This window comes from Camelus dromedarius, chromosome 33 (assembly GCF_036321535.1).
Source record: "Camelus dromedarius isolate mCamDro1 chromosome 33, mCamDro1.pat, whole genome shotgun sequence".
NCBI lineage: Eukaryota > Metazoa > Chordata > Mammalia > Artiodactyla > Camelidae > Camelus > Camelus dromedarius.
Window position 1 is genome coordinate 3,356,383 of NC_087468.1, and position 20,470 is coordinate 3,376,852.

The 20,470-nt window shown below is 41.3% G+C and overlaps 1 long non-coding RNA gene across 2 annotated transcripts; it reads right to left on the minus strand.

Moving 5' to 3' along the window:
• Positions 1 to 1,033: 1,033 nt before the first annotated feature.
• Positions 1,034 to 2,593, minus strand: LOC135319873 (uncharacterized). 2 transcript variants are annotated; one of them, XR_010378866.1, is made up of 3 exons: positions 2,516 to 2,593; positions 1,559 to 1,758; positions 1,034 to 1,256 (listed from the first exon to the last, which is right to left on the minus strand). It is a non-coding gene; the product is annotated as an uncharacterized LOC135319873 (long non-coding RNA). The 2 variants fall into 2 exon arrangements; XR_010378867.1 differs by lacking the exon at positions 2,516 to 2,593 and adding an exon at positions 1,859 to 2,015.
• Between the last annotated feature and the right edge of the window lie 17,877 nt (positions 2,594 to 20,470).

The following is a 20,470-nucleotide window of genomic DNA, read 5'->3' on the forward strand; positions in this document are numbered from 1 at the left end:
ACTCACTACTGCCTTCACCAGAGCTCCCAAACCACACATCTAACAGCCTTTCACTTTACCCATAGCTGAACTCATCAGTTTTTCCCCAGAACTCCTTCTGCAGCTTTCCCTCATCAGAGCACAGCAGGACCATCATTTACCTCATTAATCCACCCAGAAACCTGTTCCTTACTCCATCCTACCTTCACAGACAGCATTCATCCTTTCCTTTTTACCATCTAAACATGCCCTCAATCTGTTCGCCTTTACCCACTGACCGTCCCACCGCTCAAGTGGAAGCCACCAACACTGTCCACCTGGACTCACGAGTCTCCAAAGTGGCCCCACAGATGCATTCCCATACTTGAGACAAATGGGATTGTGTCACTCCCGCGTTTTTTGGACTCCTTTCAAACCCACTCTTCTTAGAAGAAACTCCAAGTTCTTCACCTGATGAAGGTCTTTGCCATCAAACTGTCAGCTCAGGGAGGGGAGGACACGCCCTCTCCCCTAGGACCCGCCCTCTGGCAGAGCATCAGCTTGGGAGGACCTGCTGAGCTACACCAGCCTGTATTCTAACCCTGGTCTTGAGTTCTTAGCAAACTGCTTCACTTATCCATACAAATCCAAGGTAGATTAGAAAGATTTTAGATGTTGAGCTAGACTATTGATTTGGGGATTTTGCACTAGCAACCTGCAAGTACATGTTCTAATGATTCTGTCTTCTTAAAACCACACCCAGATTTAAGTAGTACTTGTGGAATGTCTTCAGAGTAAAAGTGACTGTACTTTTACAGACTTTATGTTTTATAACATGAACAACCCGGACAGGGTCAAAAATGGAACCGCCTCACAAGTGACAGAAGACAGATGAGAGACATATAGCAACAGGTCACAAAGATGGTAAGAGCAAAGTTGTTTCTCCAACCCCTCAACAAATTTTTGAAAGAACCGAAAACTTTGAATTTTGAAAGTAAAATACTATCATATAAAGAAATAAAATAATCCTCTTCATCAGGGTTTCAAGATCTGACTCCAGAATTTTTAGCATGCAATATTCAATCCTAGCACAGAAAAATCAGATGGACTAGTGGTAAGTAAGTTCCAGGAAAACTGCAGTAATTCCTCCACTTATAAACGGACATAAACTCACCTGCTGAAGGTAAATGTAGACTGCATTCTGGAGAAATTCCGAAGCTTCCAGGCTCTGCTTCTCTATGGCGAGGACATGGACAGCTTCAAAGCATGCTTCTAACTGAGTCACCAGCATTCTTACACTGCAGAGGGAAACAGAGGCCCCCAGTCAAGAGCAGAGATGTTCCTGTCGTGTCTCGCAGGCCGTGCCTCGGGGACCCAGTGCCCTGTAGCAGCCCGGCCCCAGGTGAGGACCCGCAGCGTGGCCTACCCAAGCAGGAGGGGCACTGTGCTTGAGAAATCCCATCCCCGATGGGAGCAAGAGGGGCCGGTGGGGTTGAGTGAACCTATAAATGCCCACAGAAATATGCCTGCATTCATTCAAGTGATACAAGCAACAGTAGCAGGCTACTGAACAAAATTTCAACTGTCAGTGGAAATTTACCATTCCTTTCCGCTTGTCCCCTGCACTCTGAGACAGGCTTAGGCTCTCTCACACCGGCAGCTCTGATGCAATAGTTGTGAAGTCGTTTTACTTTGCTGCAAGTGTCCTCGCTCCCCGTGTGGCTGTGACTGTCGTCTCTTAACACAGTCAGATGTCTTCCTGGATCTCTCCCTGCGTTCCTTGCTCCTGCTCCTCAGATCCTAAGATAAAGGGCAAGTGAAGACACATGACCAGAAAAGTCACCGTGGACTTGAATGAAGTCCTCAGTGATCCCCTAGGTGAGTGCTGCCCACCCCTTACCTTCGATTCTCAAGGTTCTGCCCAGGGTGACATCCAGACAGGAGAGCATCCTGGGCCAATTAAAAGCTGTGTGACTTGGGCCCTGGGACAGGTGCAGGAGCTGGTTCCAGAGCCGTGCCCCTCCCCACCTCTGCTCCCGTCTCTCCCAAGGACCCACTGCCAAGCCACCAGGTTCCCTGATATTCTGTCCTTCTCTTCTAATCTAATCCAAGCCCTTTTCCTCTTCCATTATTCCCTAATTATCACCAGCTGAAGTGGTTTTTCAGTCACAGTATCTGAAAAAATTTCCGGCAGCTGAAAAAGAGGTTTCCAGATGTCAATGCCCATATGCTGGTTCCTGAAGAGAGCCCCTGGTTATGGGGTCCCTCACCAACACCCACGGGGCATCAGACATGTTGCAGAGTCGACCACCCCCAACAAGAGTTTGCTGTGACCCCAATGCCCGCACAGCATCCCTGCTCTCATAAATGTATTTGGCCCACTTATCCGTTACTAAGAAGCAAAAGTAAAAAAATTGCTCATGTTTCTTACTAAAATTATTTATGAGGTGGAAAAAGAAATTGTAATAGAAAAGAATAAATTTGACTGCATGTTAGATCTGTTCCTTTGTCTTTAAACCTTTGCTGTTTTCTAGGCTCAGACTTGGTAGCTCTGTACCTTTTGTAAAAGAAAGTTGCCTTTAGCCTGAAATATCCAGGAGAGCCTATTTTCCGGGCTCTGATCTTTCACAATGTTAACTCTTCTGCACTTATGTAGAGATGGCAAGTTGCAAAATAGAGAATAATCTTTGTTTTTTTTTTTTGGAGGTTTTAGAGGGGCACCATGATTTGACCCACGTGGACAGCTGCAAGAACAAAGAATTCCAAGGAGAAACAATTCGTACCGCAAGAAGTTTGCAACAACCAACCACATCCCCGCCCCTTTTTAGTATAAAAGCGGACTGATTTCTGAATTGGGGGAGACGGTTCTCCAGCATGTCATTCTGCCATCTTCTGGGTCTACCAGCTTTTCAAATAAAGTCACTATTCCTTGCTCCAACACCTCAATCTCCAGATTTATTGGCCTGTCATGCAGCAAGCAGTACGAGTTTCGACTTGGTAGCAAGATGACTGCATTTGAGGTAGTAAGTCTCCACTCTTTCCTCGTTTCCAATATGTAACATGCACATCATTTATGATCTAGTGCAAATAATTCATCAAAGACAACCACAAAAAGAAACTACACTCACCTAGCTATCAACACTGAAGTCACAACCTATCAATTTTATATGCTTTTTAACAACACAACTAAAAAACCTAACATAGGGAATTGATTCCACAGAAATAAAATTATTTCTACTCCTTCAAAACCTTTTTTTCTTTTCTATTTTATTTTGTTTTGCATATTGAAATAAAATAAAAGACAAATCATTTTATTTCACGTATTTTGTTATAGCTACATAATTTAAATACTACAAAGAGATTTAAATTGCAATAAATAATTGTTCATATATTGTACAAAGATATATACACAATCAATGTGGATAAGGAAAGGAATGGACATTTACTAAAACTCCACTGCACATCCAGTCTTTTACAAGCATATCCTGGAATATAAGCTCTATGATCCAGGGGTCCCCCACCTGCATTCTCACTGCTGAGTCCCTTAGTAATCTTCTACCAAGGCACCAGCATAGAACCATGCGATCAGTATTTTAGGTACAAATGAGGGAATTAGCTCATTCAATTCTAAATCAAAAACCCTAAAGTAAATACTGAACTTATTTACAGATAAAGAAAATTGGACACAAACAAGTACAGTTTCTTCCCCAAGTTCACAAAGCTAATAACTGGTAAAGGCAAGATTTGAACTCATCTGTCTGATTTTAAAAACTAAGGTGGAAATCCCTTTTGACTGGGGAGGGTCCAGCAGCACAGCCTATCACCCTATCTTTGTTCAGATCTAGCCTTAGACAGCCTGAGACAGCACCCCATTCCTATGGAACTTGAGGGCAAATGATAACAATAAGGATTTTATATCCAGTAGTTTCTTAGGTATCATTTATATAAACTGTCAGCAGGACAGCAGAAAAACTCTAGGAAATATGAGTGGGTCCAGGGCTTTTTGCTGATTAGAAACTCAGTCTATCAGGACAGAGTGACCTTCCCATGAGAGGCCACACGGACCTAAACTAAAGGCAGCTGAGCAATGAAAACTAGCAAGACCCTGGAACTCAAGCAAGAAGGATCCCTGCCATCTCCCGCCTGTTGCCTCTTCATCCACGTGGACACGAAGACAGAAGACCTAGGTTCTTGTCCAAGTTACACTATCATGAATTCTCACCCATAAAAAGTTACGACTCTATGCTGTCCTAAGTCCTTTCCAACTCAAATATGTTGACACCAACGTCTCAGCAGAATGTCTATGTCTCCACTTCCTCTCTTCTATTAGGAGAATAAATCTATGGCCACAAAGCAGAAATCCAACTAAAAACACCATGCACTAAGCCAGGTGAAGTCTGCGTTACACACTTTGTTCTCATGGTCAGTGAATGAAAACTCAGAATAAGTGGTTTTTCTCCCTCAGTAAGTGGGAGGTAGCCTGATTGTGTGTGTGTGTGTGTGTGTGCACGCACGCATGTGTGTAAATCAAATACAATGAATTCTGGGATGTGTACAGATTTTTTTTAAGTTACTATCATTTCATGAGGATGAGACAACCTTTAAACTAATTTGAATCTAGTGTCCTGAGACAGTCTCAGGCTGTTTTGGTGGAGGAGGGGAAAGGGGAAAGGAAAAGAGGAAAGAAGTAAACGAAGCAAAGAAGTAAGAATACTCCTAGTGAAAGGCAAGACATTAATTTTGTTCCTACTTGCATCACACACAAATTAGGGACTGGCTTTCCCCTGATGTCTTGTCGAGCACTGAGTTGCAGAAGAAGAGGCGACAGCCCATTTCTCACTGAACTTGTGACAGTACTTGGCATCTTATAGACAAAAAACATTTACCATGATCAAACACTCTAGCAGCAGGCCGTAATTCTCCTGTTTTGAGAGACAAGAAAACAGGAGTTCAAAGAGGATGTATAACTTGACAAAAGTCAGAGGACCAGTAAACAAGAGAGGATGAATTCAAACTCAGATCTGAATGCAGAGTCTGATCTTCCCACTCTCAGGGCTGGAAAATCCTTAACACACAGGCTTCCCAGCTCCCCTGCAGTGTTCCTGGCACCAAGCATTTCCCATGGCGATGGTCTCCAGTTCTCACAGACACAGCGCTCTGTGCAGCCAATGACCTCCATCGGACCTTGTTCATCTACCTGCCATGCCCACCAGGCTTCACCATACAGGCAGGAATGCTGGCTTTCAAGTGCATACAAATCCATCCCTGGTCTAACCTGGGCTCTTCGGAGGCCTCTCCAGCCTAAAGGCAGCCATGAAAGTGCTCAGAGTTTGTACATGAGCCACACTACCTCTCTCCATCTGTCTCCCCACCTATACTACTTAGCTATGACCATTTTGAGAATCTTGGAAACAAATTTTGAAAAACAGAAAAGAAAGGATTCTGGAACAAGTATTTAATACTTACAATTTTAAATGACAAGTTACAAAGTGAGTATTGACAATCCGAATCTGCCTTCCTAGGTGTCAGTTTAAACAGTTAAAAAATATAATCGCAAAAAATTCTCACTTACAAAATTAACTGAAACATAAACAATAATCCGGAATAAACTCAAAAATAATGCCCATTTTCTACATGGAGAAACTACAGGACTGTACTGAGGGGTAAAGTAAGAGATGTGCATGTAGAGACATCAACATATTGCATGGAGGAAAGCAGTTTTGTAAAGATGAAAGTTCTGCTAAAGATAATTCAAAACTTACTAAAAAAATCCTATGAAAACCGTTATCTGTTTTTTTTTTTTAACTTGAACAAAGTATTTTAGAAATCTTCAGGAATAATAAAGTCATAATACTAGCCAAGAAAATTTGGGATGGAAGGAAAGAATCAAAAAAAAAAAATCTCACTTTCAGATATTAAATAAATTTTTACATTATGTAAGTTATGGTGCTGGAATAAGAAAGTAAGATTGACAGAAAAAAACCATGAGCTCAAAAAGAGACTCTAGTGTACATAAGTATTTTGTACACGTGGGAATTCAAATCAAAGAAGCAAAGTATGAATTCAATAATTATCCTGGGACAATCAGAGAATCACCTGGATAGAACAAATTCTATTCCTGTCATAATGAACACCAGAAAATTTACAGATAGTGATGTAAATATTAAAACGTACTAATAACAGCAAATACAACTCTTTGCTCATATTAATTCAACTTCCCCTCATTATAACAAGAACAATTATCATCTCCATCTTAGAGATTACAAAACCTACAGAAGAGATTTGTACCATTATAAGAAAGTATTTCTAAGAATAATACCAAAAATAAAACCGAAAAAGAAGACATTTACTATCTTAAGTATATTTTGGGCCACAACAAAAGTAAACCTACTGAACAAAATGAAAGGCAAGAAATGACAAGTAAAAGCTGTGTGATGCATGTTGATGAAGACAAGGGGTTAATGTTCATAACATACAAAGAGCTGTCACAAAGCAACAAGAAGCTCCCTCACTTAAATGTGTGCAAAGGACAAAAGGGATCATTCACTTTTTAAAAGTCAGATGGCTAATATGTGAAAAATGCTGAATACCTCACTGGTCATCAAATGCATGCTAAAACAATGAAAAAGCACTTTTGCTCATCATATTGGCAAATATTTTTAAAAGATATTCTAGCTAGTGTCCATCTGTGAGAGAACAAACTGTGAGCGACGTGTTTGGAGGACGACATGTCAATGGATATGTAAACTCTGAAAAACGTGTGTACACACAGACTCAACTCCACTTCTAGGAATCGTTTCATTTAGAAAAAAAAATCAGTTCAAAAAGATGTACTCATCAGGATATTTTCACAGCACTGTTTACAATGGTGGGAAGAAAAGCTGAAGTGAAATCATATCCAGCGATAGAGAAATGGTTACATAAGTAATTCTACATCTTTTCATTCCCCACTGGAGAAGAAATTTCTAGATTCACTTGAAAAGAGCCAGTGATGAATGTAAATGTCACATCCAGGGACTAAATTTCCAGAAGACTTAACTAAAGGAATACTCATAAGAGTTCACAGGAAAATTTGCAGAAGAAGGATGCCAGTCAAACATCTTTTCTGACAGTGGAAATTGGAGAAAACTGAAGTGTCCACCATCAAGACAATGATGCGGTAAATTACGGCTAGCTGTGGGCTCTGATGGGGCCGGCGTTTCGGCATGGTCCAGGGCCTTGTCCACAGCACTCTCCCACCATAGGTGTCCTTGCACAAGAGGCCACACCTGCACATCAGGGGACCCCTCCACTCTATCTGAAAGGACCTGGTGAGTCTGGAGTGGGAGGACGTCTATGATATACCCTTGAGTGAATAAAGCGAGCTGCAGAAAACATATAATATGGCCTTATTTTTCAATAAAACATATATACACACACATATACATAGATTTCTAATATACGTGTATGTATGTACGTATGTATGTGTATATATATATATATATATATGTCATAGGCATAAAAGTCATGAAATATATACACCACATTGTCAACAGCTTTTACCCTCAGGAAATAAGGGGAAGGGATATAGGGGCCTATCGGTACCACCACAGTTCTCTTTTCAGTATTTCAGTAAAGTATACTTGGAATTTAAAAGTTTATTTAAGTCCGAAGCAAAATGGACGATGCCTCCACAAGACAGAATGCTATACTGGTCATCAAAAATCATACCAGGGGAGTTAGAATATTGTAGTAAAACGTATAAAAATCCGAATGGAAAATGGAGGTCTCCACAAAGTAAACAGGCACAGAGTGCTCACTGGTTTTTATGAGATAGTTGATACACACTGATGAAAAGGACAGAAAATAGATGTTAAATTGTTAATTATTATCTCTGAGTAGTGGGACCAGGATAGCCTCTTTTGTCCCTTTTTTCAGACTTATTATATTAAATACACATTATTTTTCATCTGAAAAAAGCATTTTTAAGATGTGTAGTACCACACATTGAAGAAAATACACGATTACATACAGAAACAAGTAACTAGGAGTCACCGTAGCAGCGTCACACAATGTAGAACGGGCGATCCTGATTAACACCATGCAGTTACATAAGGACCCACAAAGTGAGAGCACCTGCTGTAACAGGACACGGCCCCCTTCTATTTGTCAGTTGTGTCTTCAAGGCTGAGGCAGTTCTGAGCACGGACAGTGTCAGTGCTGGTGTCTGGATGGATGCCACTGTAGGTGAGGGCACCTGCAAGCCGAGAGGAAGAACAGAAATCATCCTCTGCTTTTTCTGTCCTGTTTCTTTGTTACTTTAAAAGATAGGCATAAATAAGATAAACTGTGAATCTTCCCTACTGAAATTTCTTAATGAATTCGTAATGAAACCTTTCTTAAAATCTTCACAGCTTATATTCTGCCTATAACTGTCTTTTCAACAAAGCATCATATTTATTAAATGTTAATTAACTCAGTTAATTAACTCCCTGTTGAAACCTTCTATTAAAGAATATGAAAAGCACTACGTAAAAGCACCACGCCTGTAGTGACTACCTTAGATGTCTTGACGGCAGTGCAGTCAGCCCGCACCATCCCGTGGCACTGAGCTCCTGATGCTGCTAAGAGAGCACGCTGCCACCTCAGATGGAAAGAAACGGTGAAAGCATTCTCGGAAAACTACAGCACTGACAAAACATAACTGACAAATCCCAGGCTCCTTGGAGGCTATCATTTTCTGTTTCTGTCCAGACACAGTCAATGAGCAGAACCACCCCATTCCTGAGCCATGGGACTCAGGTGGGAAGGAGTTTTGGAGAAATTTCCAGGTATAGAATGTAACCAACTATATGTAGAACTCTGACAAAATAAAAGATGAAATACTCTGATTTTGGAAGACACTCAAAATAATCTCCTAAGCCTTAGTAGCTGGAAAGGCTGGGCTTCTCCTGAGCCACTTATTTATTTCACAGCCAGTGAGCATCTCCCACAAACCCTGTTTCCCTGTGTCTGCTGGGAGCCTCAGGCACACTCTTGCTGTCTATCTTATAAGTCACAGGGCAGAGGCATGTGTCTCACGCCTGCAAACCTCACACAGGCTCACCTCCTAGCCTCACTGTCTGAACTTGGCCCCATTTTCTCACCTGTTTATTTGGTATCTGTTCTTCTGTAAGCTGCCTGAAGTGCTCCTTGGAACAAGTCAGAAGAATGAGTGGGTAGAGAAATGGACAGATGGACAGGTGAGAGTTGGGCAGACAGACAGAGAGACTCCAAGAAAAGGAGAACAAAGAAAATTTCCTCTGCAGAACCCTCTTCTAGTCAGGGAAGAAAACCACCACGGAGAAGAGTGAAGAGGCAGGTGGCTTAGGGCTGTTTCCTGGATTCCATGAAAAGTCACACCAAGAGATGAGAGGGTAGAACTATAAATAATGAAAGAAAAAAGCACACATGCTTGAAAAATATATCTACAATATGTACTTTCTAAAGAATAGATTCAAATCAGAAGAGCCCAATAACACAATCATTGGGTATTTACAGAACTGAGAATCCCACCTCCAATCCACAAGGCATTCCTTTGGAGCACTGAGGGTCTACACGGTGAGGCCATAAAGCCGTCTCCGCAAATCCATTCTATCCTGCACTTACGAGGAACGAGCAGCTGTGCTCAGGCTGCCACACACGTCATTTACACCCCACAGCACCTCTACGGGGGAGGGACGCCTAGCGAGCCCCATCTCTGCAGGACAGAAAACAAGTCCGGGAGAGGCTAAGCCGACCTACCAGTTCTCCATCTTACAGGACTGGTCACTCCAGAACAGGACTCGAACTCGGACCCACGTTTGTAATCACGGTACTACCGTGCTTTGTGTGCTTTTTGTGTGTATAATACATTTGTTTCCGGCATGAAAGGATATTTAACAAATGTTCGGTTGTCTTGTCTATCTCATTAGCTCATAATCAATCTTTATACTGTTGAATTGTACTCTTCCCCTGGAGAAAGTAACGGAAAGAGCAGGGGTCAGAATGAGGTGGGGCTCCATCCTTTATCTGGTACCTCATCTCATCCAAGTCCCCAACGAGGGAGAAGGAGCAAATGTTCTCTTCATCTTTTAAAGAGAGGGCTCCACTGATGGTGACTTACTCAACTCCAAAACCAAGGCTGGGGGAAGGGCACAGGCAGCAACCAGAGCAGTATCACCTGTAGGAAGGAGAAAAGTGCTCATGGGAGAGCTAAGTGGTGTGCCTCATTTAATTTCAATCGATAAAAGAATACCACAGTCTAAAAATACTAGCATGCAATGGATTTGCTTTTCCTTGACATCTAGCAAATTTCCACAGCCCCCATGTAACATCATCATGTACCAGTGAAAGGAAGAGTCTACAGACAGGGAAAATCTGTACCACAGGTAGGCTGAAAACCAGGCTGGAGGAAAGGAAGAGAAAGGGCATAGTTAAGAAGAGGGGAAAGGCTGGGAAAAAGACATCATCACAAGGACTCTCAAGCATCATCCAACAATCATATAATCATTCATTCAAGAGAGAGTTACTGAGGTCTTATTTTGTGCAAGATCTTACACAGGGCAAAGCAAGAGCACAGTGTCCATGGTGGCAGCAATTGGCGGGGATCAAATACACTTCTGATCCCGGTACCTGGCACACTTGTCCTCAGTATAAAGGAAAAGAAAAAAAAGTAAAATAATACTATGTAAACTCAACGCATTGTTGAAAAAAAATTAAAGAAAACCTAAATACCTGGACAGACACACCACGCATATTCATGGATCAGAAGACAGCGCTCTTGGGATGGCAGTGCTCCCCAGAGCGATCCGTGCATTCAACGTGGTCTCGATCACAATCCCAGCGGGCTCCTCTGCAGAAACTGACTAGCTGCTGCTACAATTCATATGGGAATTCGAGGGTCTCAGTAACCAAAACGTACTTGAAAAAGAAGAACAACGTGAGAGGACTTGTAATTCTCAATTTCAAACCTTACAACTGTATCTCCACGTGAGTTTAGACGCCATTTTTAAGTTATTATTGTGTTTATCCTTATTTTCCAAATTCTGTACAATGAAAATAACTGTTACAATAAGAAAACTAAAAAGTAATCTATCTTTTAAAACATGCACACTGATTCATTCATTGGGAAAAAAATATTTTAACTTTAAAGAGTTAAACAAATATCTAGTGAAAAAGGACTACTTAAAAACAAGAGTGCATTTACATTTTTCATAAATTGAAAACTGAAAAGCACAAACACATCAAGTTTCTAGGGAGACCGATGCAACATATTAATAGTTATTTCCAAAATTCTAATTTAATGATGAAAACTCAAGAAAGAGAAAATCGTGATTGACAGCCAACTGCAAACACATGGAGAGCAAAGGCCTAGAAAACACAGTTCCTTTAAATCTGCTGCTAACTCAATAGGAGAGGAAATTCCTCACTGAGGGGACAGTGGAATCCCATGCATAAGACAGTATACACAGTACAAACTGCACTAGAATCGGGGGTGATTTTCTTAGAAGAATTCTAAAGTTACAACATTGCTGAAAAACTATAAATACACTGACAGACAGATTAAAAGACACAGTCATACATATTATATAGAAACTTATGAAGTCTGCTCCCATGTTGCATAGATATACAAACATATTTGTTCATTTATGGGCACTGATTACTTTAGCCCAGGTAGAGTATTTCAACTAAAACAAATAATCAATAATGCACTCCTCCGGTCAAATCTAGTTGATAATTTACTCTGCTATGTAACCATAATGTGTCTAAGATAGATCTAAAATTAGTGAAAAAGAGCTTTGTATGGCTTCTTGAACTCTTCTCAAAATTGCAATCTTAATTTTAAAATAGATCTGAGCAGTATTTCTATATGATCTTTTCCCTCGTGAAATAAACAACACAGTCTGTTGTCAAAATTCTGTCCTTACAATGATTCACAAGCACCGTATCCTAACAAAACTGCTGGACAGCAAGGCACTATCCAGACACTGTGACCAAACAAGTGAAACACAAGGAAGACAGTGACCCTATTCTGGAGGGCTTACCGTATGTGTCAACACCGGGGTTTTTATTTGATTGGTTTGATTGGGTAGCAAAATAAAATCAATCAGTTTTCTTCTTTGAGCATTCTGTAAGTCATGACTGTATTTAGTGTCATGAGCAGGAAAGACTTAAGCATGACTTGATTAGGTCAACTAGCAACAATCATCACAGGGGAGTGAGTAATAAAGAAGTAAACTGATAGCAATGCTTCTGCCTACATGAGACCTAAAATAAACCTACACTGATCTCTGCAACAAAATGAGGAGATGAGGTCCCCAGTGAGAAAACAAACTAACAAGAAATCATAAAAGGAAAGACTTCTTTATTAACGATTCCAGGCAGGAGTGGAGCATGGTGGTGAAGATCACAGACGCTGGGGACAAACATGAGGCTCTGAACTCCCACAGCACTGGGTAGCTTTGACACTGATATGTCAGTGAAATTTTCTGCATCTCAGTCTCCTATCCATAGACTGGGGACAACAACAGCACCTGTCTCCTAGAACGGTCCTAAGAATTAAGTTACTTTATATGTAAATTTTAAATAAAATACCTCAGATTTTAAATATTACCCCAAAAGCACAAGGAACAAAGAAAACAGTGATAAATTGGAATTCATCAAAATGTAAAACTTTGCTTCAAAGGACACCATCCAGATAGTGAAAAAACAACAGACAGGAGAAGTTATTCAAATCAATTATCTGATTAGGAATTTGTATCTTCAAATAAAAAAAAAAATCTCCTACAACTCAACAATAAAATGTTAACTCAATTAAAAGTGAATAAAGGATCTGAAAAGGTATTTTTCAAGGAAAATATACAAATGGCCAATAAGCACAATCAAACGATGTTCAATATCACTAGCTCTAAAGGAAATCAAATCAAAACCACTAAGAGAAACCGCTTCACACTCACTACAATAGGTTATAATAAAAAAAAGAGTAACAAGCACTAATGAGGACACAGAGGAAGCGGAGCTCGCAGCAGTTGCTGGTGAGGATGTAACGCTGCGTGGCCACTTTGGAAAACAGCCTGGCAGGTCCTCAGAGAGTTGAACATTTGGTTTATGAATGATGCAGCATTTCTGCTCTCTGGTCACACACGTAAGAGAACTGAAAACAAATGTCCACATAAAAACTCCTACAGGAATTTTCACGGCGCCATTACTGATCACAGCCAAAAAGCAGAAACAACACAAGTGTCTATCACCTGATGAATGGGTAAACAGAGGGGCCCAGCCATACAGTAGAATATAATTCAGCAATAGCAAAGCATAGAGTACTGACAGGCCACAACGTGGACAAAGATTGAAAACGTTACTCAGTGTGAAAGAAGTCAGTCACAATAGATGGTTCCATTTACATGAAACAACTCATTTTACATGAAATGTCCAGCACAGGCAAATCCACAGAGAGAGAAGAGTGGCTGACTGGGGCTGGGGGAGGATGGGGAAGATGGGAATGACTGCTTGTGCATACGGGGCTTCCTCTTGGGGGATGAAAATGTTCTAAGACTGACTGCGATGCACAATTCTGGGCATAGAGTAAAAACCGCTGTACATTTTAATGGGTGAATTGTATTAAAACTGTTAAGGACAAAAGCACCTAGGGCCAGTACCTTCAAATAGTAAATTCAAATTGCTAACTTTTATTACAGGAAGAAGAAACTGCCCTCAGCATGAAAGCAGCAGATCAGCAAATATGGGTTAATTGAAATTGGACAAGAGCATTTCACTTGAAACAGTTGCTGAGTGTACACGAAATATTCAGAAATAGGAAAATCAGCTTGACATCACGAAGAAGCATTCTGCTTCAAATGCAGATCAAATATTTAGCAAGCCCAGCTGCTAGAAATGACCAGAGAAGAAACCTGGTTCTTAAAACAAGCACCAGAGCCAACAAGGAAATGGTGGTGAGGAAAGCAGGTGGCCGAAAATCTGGAACAGTTAGCTACAAATAATTTCTCCACTGAAAATTCAAAAATAAAATGAAAGTGACGCAATGCTGTGATGGCCTGATGTGAATGGGCTTCCTCCGGTGCTCGACAGTTCTGTAACCCCGAATGAGAGACTCAGGAGAATCAGCATGGCTCCTGGCAGTCCCCAAGTGACTGCCCACCAGCAAGCCGACAACCATCACATCTGCCAGGGTTGAATTGCAGAGAAGAGACCAACTTCCAAAAGGCACAGGAAATGTTGACAAGGGAAGAAAAGGCTGCGGTAAGTCCTGGGACAGAGGCCCTATGAGCAGAGGCCAGAAGGCTGCAGGTGAACTGGGGTGGCCCTGGGGCAGGAAGGGACCACGGAGGAGCAGATCTCAATTCTCTACTCTCTCTCCCTCGGGTAGGAGAGATAAAGCCTGCATCCTTCTCACCTGGAACTGTGGGTTCTGGCTGGAATAAGTCTTACCTACAGGGAATGATTACTCAATACTCTGTGGAAAAAGTCAAGAAAGCGAGAGGGAGTAGGGAGCCAACACCACAAGCCTCTCCAATGCTCCCATATTTATTGTGTATAATCAAAGGAAAAAGTCATTAACAGTTGTGTGATAGTAAGCAGGAACTTGGGGAAAGAAGGGATGAGACAGTGATTGCAGAATCCACCATGAGTACAAAGACTTAGTGTATCTTTAGGGAAGTCATGGGGTGAGGGGAACAAGATACATTCTTTAGATATGTGAATTACAAAGCAGACCACCAGACCGGCTAGGTCCTTGTTTTGGGGATAATAGACTATCTAACTGCACACAAGCCCAGCGTTTATAGCTGAGGGCCTGGGTCATTGCTTTGCAATGAGCAGAGTGCAATCTAAAACCTCAACTATGCAAGCAAAGCATTGTCTCTGCTTTTTAAGGCAAGGAGACAGGAGTGAGGATACACAGGCCCCTGCTTGCAAAGCAGTATTAAGCATATTTTTTTCTTCTTAAAGTTGACAGGCAGCTGGGGTCTGTTAAAATTTGTTAACCCAATCATGGGCTCCCACATGAAACCATTATTGAGGACACCCTAGGGTGACAAATCCTGGCTTTGGGCATTTTCCTGCCAGCTTCAGCCACTCTAGCAGGGTCTAGGCACATCCCTGAATAACGATCCCACAGTACCACCCACACTCTTAACTCCTGGTGCTTGAAACTTAATTTTAGCTCTACACAACTTAATGTAGAAAAGTTTCAGAAATAAAAGATATTATATTCATTTTATATCTCATAATAGGACTGATTTTTCTGATTGCTCTAAGCTGCTGCTTCTTGGTAAAGCACCTAATTCTGCAGGTGAATTCCGTACTTTCCTTTGGGCATAACTAGCCAGTTTGGTCTCGCTAACTTCTATTGGTCAAATACCGATACACTTAGTTGATTTCATTGTTCATCAATTTCAGCTGGGAGTAGAGGGAGTGTCACTTTGATCCTCAGCCCACCCTCAACTCTTTATCATCAGCAACTCAGGCCTCCGGAAAACAAAAAAAAAAGCATTTGTTTCCCTTCTGCACTTTCAACAAACCCAACAGGATACATCAGCCTGGAGAAAGAATTCAACACATATGTTAAAACAAAAATCTATAAACCTGAAGAAACTCCATCTCCGAATCATGTTACACAATGACATGAAAGTAAGTGTGTCAGGCACAAAGCATGGGTGAGCCTGACCACCTGATTTCTATTCTTCAAAGGAAGGAAGGTTTTCCCATTTTTAATTATCACTCTGTCATTGTTTCTGATTAAGCCAAAAAAATAGTTTATGAAATAATTAAGCACTGCAATAACAGATTATTGTTGTATCAATTACAGAAGACATTCAGAGGGGTTAGGAAAACCCACCTCTGTAAAAAAATGCAATATTTCTTCCCCTGTGAAGAACACGTATACAAAATGCAACAGAGAATTCAAACTCTTGTGGAGAGGAGCAAAACCCACAGAAACAAAGCAAAGTCATTAGTATGAGTCAATTCAAAATTCACTGGACAATCATGTTCAATGCATTCAATGAAATTTAAAGGCACACTGCAAACCATTCACTTAATGATCTGCAGGCTAGAGGAAGAATTTCTCTCTTTAACAGACAACAGTAATAAATAGGGTGAAACACCAAACAAGGACCAAAGAACAATCAGGTTTTTAACAGTTCTGATAAATCAGCATGTTCTAAAGATCAAAATCCAAAAGTTTTAAACATTCATTCACACCACAATGAAACAAGCACTTAAAAAAAACAAAAAACCCAAAGAAACTAAGCACATAGATCATGTACCTGGATCAATGAGAACTTCATGAACCGCTGGAAGAAAGAACAAGCTATAGCCTTTTCCTTGAAAAATAAAACTACTTTTAAAGATAAATGCTAAAACACATTTCATCATTCATGTTGCCTTGAAAAATCTGAGGCACTTGTATCTCATTAGAAAAGCAATTCTGAATAATAGTATGTTACAATTCAGTGCCAGTTTGCTTTAGGAGAAAAGAAAAAAGAAAAGCTACTGTTCCTCAAATCCTGCACAAAGTGTAAAGAACCTCCCTGCCTCTTTCTCCTCCCGTTTTCTAAGCTCATGCTCCCCAACCCTTCTGAAACAAGTATGAGAACGACTTATTCCCACCAATATGCCAAATGACAAAAGAATATCAATTTATTTGTATAAATATATGCCTACAGCTTAAACTAGAGGAGAAATATATCAGAAGTCTATATGGAACGTCTTTCTACCTTCCTGAAATCACACACACAATCGTTCACAGAGACACAGACATATTCCCCCTGGATTACTGGGCACTTCACAAGCTTAGGACTTCCAACTTCTAGAAGATAACTTTGCAGTTAGTTTAAAATACAAAACTGTCAGCTTTTGAAAGCCTTGTTCATCTGCTAAACCATCCAAATATCAAAGAGACCCAATTAGCCTTCTCTGTAGTACGTAATTTCCCATGATGGCAAAACAGACCCTAAGAAGCACTGGATCCAAGTCTCGTGTTTATCACTAGCTATGATCGTTTTTAAGCACATTAGCAGATTCAGAAAGGTATGTCCCAACAGCATTTATTCTTATTGAAATAGTATACGTGTTCAGTTGCCTATATAGAGACTAGGTCCCATGATGGTGCTTAAGAGCTATTTTGTGTATTGCAATATGTAGTTTTAAGTGCAGACAAGGAGGGTGGGTATTGCTCAGTTGTAGAGCACCTGCTTAGCATGCACAATGTCCTGGCTTCAGTCCCCAGTACCTCCAAAAAAATAAATAAAAATAAGTGCATATTTAAAAATAAGAGTAAAGTTATAAAAAAATGCAGACTAAAAACCACTGCCATCTAGGAGCCACAATTACAATAAAAAACAAGAGTTTCTATCAAATATTGACTATATGCCAATCACAGAGACAACCACAAATCACACCTGACAAACATCACGTGTGATTCTCAGCAACCCTACTAAGTAGACACGGAAGAAAAACCCGGCACTGCGGATGAGGAGACAAAGCTCGGAGTAGCCGGGGACGCTGACTGTCCTGCTCCCCGTGACAACACGTCAGCCCAGGGCAAGCGCTGACAGAGCTGTACTGAGGGGACACCCAGCTGCATGGAATCTTGGGGAACTGGGGAGTCCTAGAAAACTCAAAAAATTGTTCAGTGAAAAACCAGCTCAAATATATTACACAGTGCCACATCCTTTAAACAGGGAACACGACTGAGACCTTTTTGATGCCTCCGTGTCCTTTCTGCGATCATCACTTTCTTGCCATCTCAGCGCGACCAGTGATGATTTGGACCCCTTATGAAGTGCACTCAGATGGCAGAGCTTTTAAAGATGTTTTATGAAGTTTGTAAGACTCTGTCTATGCCTCACACAGGCGGTCATCCATCACTTCTCACCAGTGTGGATGTACCACCTGAAACCACTCCTTTCTGCTTTTTAAAATCCCTTCATCTAATCCAGACTTTTCAACAGCAAAGAATCAGCTCAACCACAGACAGTGGACAGCTCTTCACCAAATGGACTCGAACAGCCCATCGGACTACCTGGAAGCCCTTTTCTTCTATTAAAACCACTTCCAGGTACTTCATCATTTTCTGATTGGTGGACTTTGCCGCTGACTGGCCTACTCAGAGAGCTCCCAGCCTCACATGCGGGGGTGGGCGAGGACCCTGCTGTTGGGGGAAATCAGTGAGGAAGGCAGACATCCTCTGGCCAGTTCTGCACGGGTAGAAGTGCCACAACTTGCTCAGACATTATACTATCAGCACCCCTGGGCTCCCATGGACTGGTTTCACATTAACCAAACTCATGACACACTGATGCAAGAAAACCAGAAATTTAACTTATTAATGTAACAGAAGACATGAAACTATGAACCAGACTGCAATATCAGAGTTCAACCATCAGTACATCTCCTCAATGGCCCAATCACGGGCAGGCAGTCACATAGCAAGCGTGGATAGAAGCAGAGCAGGAAGGGTTTCTAGATAAATTCAATGGACTAAATTTCTGTTATACCAACAGATCTACTGCCTGGAAAACAACGCTAATCATGGTGCACTCTTCATGGACAGTGGCCGAGACATGACTGTGAGCACCTGTGTGACTCTCCTTTCTCTGTCCTTTCTGGGCTAACTGATGCACAGACGTTTAGAAATCCAAGGATGCAGATACATATAAACACCAAAAGCCCATTCTAGAAGCCTCAAAACCAGACAGCCAGGGTTAAAATACTACCTCTGCCACTAACTAATTTTGTGACCTTGGCCAACTTATCCTCTGTGTGCCTCAAATTCCACACTGTAAAACTGGGATAACAATCAAACCTTTCTTACTCGCTTGTTGAGAAGATTGAAGGATTCATTTCTGTAAAATGCTCAGAAATGAATGTAGCACATTTTTGGTGCTCAACAAATGTCAACTTAATATTACAGTGGTTTACAAGTCTCCTTTCTAATCATCTTCTGTGTTTCCTGGCTAGACTAAGTCCCAAAGGAAATCCTTATTTCTCCTTTTATAAACTTTTGGGGTCCACCCTTCTGTTCCATCCCACCACCTGTTTAAACTGAAGGAGAGGATGCCTCCTCCCCACTCCTCTGGGCCATGGAGAGTGCTTCTCCCTTCACACCCCTGACCGCTGGCCCACAGCTAGCCCTCATCACACTAACAGAGTGAGGTGTGATTCCGGGGAGACAAGCAGGGCATGTGAAACCCTTCCTTTCCCTCCAGTGTTGGCCACCCTTGGGAAGCACCTGGGATGCTCAGCTCCATGGCAGAACAGCCCTGTGCATTATTGGGCTGATCCTCTCAAGGGAAGGCTCACTGTGGCCCAGAGATACCTGGGACAGGGTAAGTCTCTACTTCTGGGACACAGTATCATGACACTCATTTACCCACAGCCCTGAAGTTCATGGAGAATGTGGCTTCATCAGTAACAAAGAAGACATTTATCGCCTGCCTACTCTTTTGTGTCATCTCTCAGTTGGCTGCTGGAGACAACATGTGTATAAGTATTGGATCCCCTTAGGCCCCAACATATATGATGTAACAAAAAATTCTGTGGCTTAACGTTGGTTCAGGGCGACTATGTAACAGTTCTGACTCTGCTGATGCTAAACTATGGGTATAGAAATTATAGAACCTCCTCAAATATCTTTCATCATAAAACCAGCTTTTCTTATTTACCTGTTTCTTAGTAATTGCCAAAGACCATCAAATGATGGCTTCACATAAAACAGCAGCTAAAGTTTAAGAGCCCTCTTGACATACCCACTGTGGTAAACACTTTACATAATTTCTAATTATCACAATTCTACAAAGCAGATACGAGCATCCCCATCTCACAGACGAGGGAAAAACTCAGAATGAACTGACTCAGGCTCACGTGGTTCAGTGGCAGCATGTGCACGCAAACCCAAGTCAAAAAACTACACCCCTTCGTATATGTACCTAATCATCTCCCACCGATTAACACACAGCGGTGGGTCAATACTCAGGGAACTCAACACACTTTTTAGCTTTAAGTTGCTCCAGAGGCCGCTTCTAGCTCTTTTATAAAATCCCGGCTCACTGGTTTCTAACACTGGAAGAAAACTCCGATTTTGCCATTGTTTGCACAGCAAGTCTGAAATGTTCACAGCGAGATGACAGAATAAAACTAAGATATAAGCAGAATAATATTTCCAGGTAGACAGGCACAATGGACATTGTGCTATTCTGAAGCATTAAGCAAAGTAATCAAAATAAAATAACGTTGTTTAAGCCTTCTTTTACAAACAGGAAAATTAAGAGTGTAAGAAGGTGCAACAGCGCCTCCTATGGCTAAAAAGACCTTCCAGGTTGCCGGGAAAGATGCAACACAAAAATTGCCTGTAGGATCAGAAATGAGAATCAGATAACTAAAAGCTTATGTAGCACATACTGCACTTTGCTTCGGGGGAAGGGTATTTAATTCAGTATTTAATCTGATATTGCTAATACTCCTGAATATAAACAAAAGACATAGGCTCATG